The following is a 5,107-nucleotide window of genomic DNA, read 5'->3' as shown; positions in this document are numbered from 1 at the left end:
GGGAGCAGAGAGCTGCTGCGGGCCGGGATCCGCGGGTGTGGGACTCCTGGTAAACACAGGACGTGCCCGGTCCTAGAGGAATTCTGCCTCTGTGTATCCCAAGTTCACCAGGCAGGTCTCTTGCAGCAGAAAAGTTGGTCTTACCTGTGGTCCCGAGGCTAAAGTTTGCTCGCGGGATGCTGCCCATGAGCTCTCCGCGGTGGCAGCCTAAATATTTTAATAAAAAATTCCACCTATTCACTGTGTATGTCTCTGTGTGACTGTGGAGGTCAGAGGACGACTTGCTGGGGTCAGTTCTTTCCTTCCATCGTGTGGGTCCCAGGGATTGAACTCAGGTTGTCAGGCTTCGTAGGAAACATCCTCATGGAGCCACTGATCTTTGATTAAACTTAAAAAAAAATCTATTTGTCTTTCCAATATGTAAAAAACAAATAAAACTAACAAACCCAAGACTACTTCTCATAACACTCAGAAGAAACCTTCACTGGCCTGTATGGCTGACACCTGACTCCCTCTCCCTGCCCTGAACTGCTCACTGCCCTCAGACCTGGAACCCTTTGGCAGAGCCCTGCAGGACTGGCTGCCCATGGGGGCAGTGATTGGCTCAGCCTTTATCTGATGAAGGAGGCTGCCCTCACCAGCTCAGCTTGACCATCCTTTCTGTCACCTCCAATTTCACGTTCTATCACTGTCTTGCTCAACTGGAAAGAAAATCACATCTTGTCTCAATGGTTCACCATGATATTCTTGGTCCTAGAACAGTGCTGGGAAAATTGGACATTCGACATCTATTTGCTGAGGAGGAATGGGTGAATGGATGGATAGGCAGGCAGAGAACGACTGTGAGCGAGACCCAGAAGAGAGAGCGTTTGCTGGGACTGAGCTGAGGATGAGAATTGAAGTGGCCACGATACGAACATTTTCTGTGGCTATTGGGATACTAAATTTCCCATAACTGTACACTCGATTTCCAAGGTGCTGCTGAATTCAGGAATCAAACAAAGAAAGCAAAAATATTACAAAGGCTTTGAAAAAAATCCTGTGCCTTAAAATCATTTTCTTCCTCTTCTGTCCTCTGGGCTCCCTCTCATATTTGTGCCATAATAAATTCATACCAAACACAAAGAACAGGGAGGGAGTAGGTCTCTTTCCTCCCCACAAAGCTAAGCACCTGTGCTATGCCCAGCTGAGGCTCTTCCTCTGGGAAGCAGGAGCACATTTGCTGTGTTACTGAAGCTTCTCAGAGCATACATTGAGCATACATTTCGCAGAGCACCCTACAGCTAGATGAGAGCGTCCAGCAGTACTTCTTGATTCTAGATTTCTTTTTCTTTTAAATCTGATTTTAGATAATGCAAAAATGAAGTGACAGGAGAAACAATGAGGAAAAAACATCTGTCCTGACTTGGGGCTTCACCTTTCCAGGCATGGAGAGCTTTGCCAGGTGGCACAGGATACACACACACACACACACACACACACACACACACACACACTCACTCATATGTGCACACACATGTCCACACACACAAACACACACATACATGCACACACGTATGCACACATGAGCACGTGCACATGCATGTGCTCATGCACTCATGTGCACGCATGTGCACACACACACACATCACAAACTATTTATACCAGCACCTCATTAGGGCATATGGAGTATGAGAACATGAGGAAATTAGGACCATGGTTCCTATGGAAAAGGGAAGGGTTCTCCTGACTTTCCTTCTCTCTAGTGGAGGTGCATGTGATTACATGCATGTTTGCGTGTGTGTGGACACGAGTGTGGCAAGTGCACATGTAGGCCTGAGGTTGACTTTAGGAATCTTCCTGGATCACATTCCACCTTATTCTTAGAGGCAGGGTTGGTCAATCAAACTCAGAGCTTAGAGGCAGGGTTGGTCAATCAAACTCAGAGCTCACTTATGTGACTAGTTTTGCTAGCCAGCTTGCTCTGGGACTCCTGGGGTATAATCTATTTTTATTGTACAATTTATTCATTTTTACTTATTTGGGGACATTGTAATTGAAGTGGCTTGAATGAGAATAGCCTCTTACTTAGACTCATATATTTGAATACGTGGTTCCTAGATGGTAGGATTGTTTGGAAAGGCTTAGAGGGTGTGGCCTTGTTGGAAGAAGTGTGTCACTGGGAAAGGCCTTTTATTATTTATTTATTTATTTATTTATTTATTTACTTTAGGGAGAGAAAATAAGGAACATTTCTCATTCCTAGGGGATGGTTGTGGGGAGTCAGCTCAGAAAGCCCCAATTTCAGTGACTTCCAAGACCCAGGAGTGGTAGAACACTGCTCCCACAGGCCTTCCAGTCGGTCCAGAAGGAGATGGACTAGAGAGGGACACACTGTCATCAGATTTCCCAGTCCAGGGGCTGTTGGGGAGCAACATGGCAGGATGGGTACTATGCTCCTGGCAGCCCTGACACCAAGGGTTGTAGGTGGAGGGGCAGCTGGGTTCTCAGGAAGATGAGCTCTCTGGGTGGAAGTCACCCCTCGGCTGGGCAACAAATTCCGTGGGGCTGCGGGCATGGAAGCAGCCGCTCTGTTCACTGGTGTGGACCGCATGGCTGAGATAGGGTAAGGCGGAGAAGAGACACTGGAGAGGACTGGGCCAGGCACTGACTGCTCAGGGAAGGTAAGCCTGAACAGCTACGGAGGAAGAACCAGGGCCCCATGGGAAAGGCCAGGGTACCAGTGGTTGTGGGTGAGGGCTCCATCTGTGCTGCATAGCTGTTGAGGTGGGAGAGGAGGCAAATCCGGACAGGGTCTGCATGGCTGCTGGGTCCTTCCAGGACCCCCAGATATTTTATGATCTTAGTGAGGCATTCCCAAAAACCAATGCTCTGGAAGTCAACAGCCAGGGCTCGGGCACCAAAGAACCTTGTGCCACCAGAGGCATGGAGCATCTTCAAGTGATCTGCAAAACCGCAGCTTTCTCCAGCTTAGATGAGCCCTGTTTCTCAAAAGCACTGGGGATCAATCGTCGCAATTCAGAAAGGCTGCTGTTGATGCGGTCTTAATCTCTTTCTATGATCCCTCTGCGTCTCTTCCGGGCTTGCATCTGCGAAGGGCTGCAGCGGCTTGGACATCTGGCTGCAGGAGAAGAGAAACGCTAGTTTCTCAGAGCTGAGGGATCATCTCCCTGACCTAGGCTGACCTGGGAGGCCAAGCTGGCAGCAGGCGGGGAGGGAGTGGGGGAATGAGGTGCTTAAGGGCTGGGCTTCCAGGTGGCCACAGTCTCCTATGCCAGGAAGGGACACAGAGCATGTATGAGAGAAGTCTCCTGCTCTTCCTTTCTATCCCGAGACCCATTCCTTCAGGGCCAAGACCTCCAGGCTCTCCCGTCTTCCTGCCTGTTAGCCTCTGGTGGCTGCAGGTGGCTCGCTTAGTCCCTGCCCGAGGGTAGGAAGCCCTGGTGGATGGGCTTTAATGTTTCAAAAGACTGTTATTTCAGTGTGCTACTTGCCTCCTCCTTATGGAGATCTGAGCTTAGGCTGTTTCTGCTGCCATTATGGACTCTAACCCACTGGAATCAGTAAATGTAATTAAACATTTGTCTTATAAGTTGCTTTGGTCATAGTAGCTTTTTTTCCCTTAGGGTGTCACCGTGTAGCCCTGGCTAGCCTGGAATTTGCTATGTAGACCAGGCTGGCACTGAACTCACTAAGATCTGCCTGCTTCTGCCTCCCAAGTGCTGGAATTAAGACGGGAGTCACGGCATCCAGCAAGTCATACATTTATCACAGCAATAGAAAAATAACTAATAGAATGATTGCATTGATTCCAAGTTTGAAAATAAATCAAATTGATGCTTTTATTTGTTCCTTTATGTACATAGGCCAGGAATGGTTAAGAACAAATTCAGAATAATGACTTCTAGGAAAGGAGCTGGAAGAGGCAGTGAGAAAAGAGATTCCAAATATATGTAACTTTTAAATAAGGTTAAGGTGTCAAGATTCGATAAATTCAGAACTGGTGGCACATACATAACCTTGGCACTTGGGAAGCTGAGGCAGAAGGGCCTGTAGTTTTGGGCCAGCTTGGGCTACACATAAGACACATAAGAAAAAATTTGATGACTGTGGTAGGAACAGTGAAAATGGACACCATCGTTTCTTTATTCTGCTATGCTCTATCAAAGTTATGTTTTCAAAAGTAAAAGAAAAGAGGAGAGTTGAATAAAAAAGACTCACACCATTCTCGCAGCCTGAGTTTAATCTAGGAATGAGATGCTCCTCCCTTGTGGAAGGGCATTCGTCATTGGCTGTACTTTGCTATAGCCTGAATTATACAGCTAAAGATGTTTGAAATGTTCCAGGGTTCAGATTTGCTGTAAATAGATGAGTTCAGGGGAAATGGTGTGTGTATGTGTGCATGTACATGTGTGTGCATGTGTGTGTGTGTGTGTGTGTGTGAGCGCGCGCGCGCACGTGTTCAAGTATGAGGAATGTGTACTTTATTTCCACCACATGGCCAGAAGATCTTCCGTGTAAGATGTTGCCCCATACCCTGTCAGAATAAACTGCCAAGCATTTCAGTGAGAATGCCAGCAGGGCACATGGCATAGTTGTGTCTGCTCCGTGCTGATAGGACCTCAACTAGGACTCATTGATGCTCATATTTGGGGACTGATTTTGGGGACTGACTTACATTTCTAACTTTCCTGAGTTGGTATGGCTGAATAGCCAAGGGGATTTTCCTGTCATCTCTGAAGCCTGGGTTGTGGTGGCTGCAACAGCTAAGACAGACTGGGTATCTCTCCTTATTAGCCCAGCTTCTTTGACTGACTGGCTCGAGCTTCCTTCAACTGTGGCTATCTCAGGATCATTGGGTTTCTCACCTGGCATTCATCCCCCCTCAGAGAAAGTGTTCCAGGAGCCAGAATAGAAGCTGCTGGTCCTTTCAGATTTGAGTTTGGACCTAATAGTGCAACTTTGATCGTGTTCTGTTGATCAGATCTGACAGAGGGGCAGCCCAGATCACTATGGGGAGCACAGAGCTCATCGCCTGTGAGGGAGTCTCTATGGGCTTGTAGCCACCTTGCGTTTTCAAGGACATGTGACTCCTCCAGCACCAAGA

The 5,107-nt window shown here is 47.6% G+C and overlaps 1 pseudogene; it reads right to left on the bottom strand.

Annotated features, from left to right (window-relative positions):
- Nucleotides 1–2,170: 2,170 nt before the first annotated feature.
- Nucleotides 2,171–4,875, bottom strand: Heyl-ps1 (hes-related family bHLH transcription factor with YRPW motif-like, pseudogene 1; annotated as a pseudogene).
- Between the last annotated feature and the right edge of the window lie 232 nt (nt 4,876–5,107).

Source organism: Rattus norvegicus, chromosome 4, assembly GCF_036323735.1.
Source record: "Rattus norvegicus strain BN/NHsdMcwi chromosome 4, GRCr8, whole genome shotgun sequence".
Taxonomy (NCBI): Eukaryota; Metazoa; Chordata; class Mammalia; order Rodentia; family Muridae; genus Rattus; species Rattus norvegicus.
The sequence above is the reverse complement of the archived record's forward strand: the minus strand, read 5'-3'. Positions and strand labels throughout refer to the sequence as shown.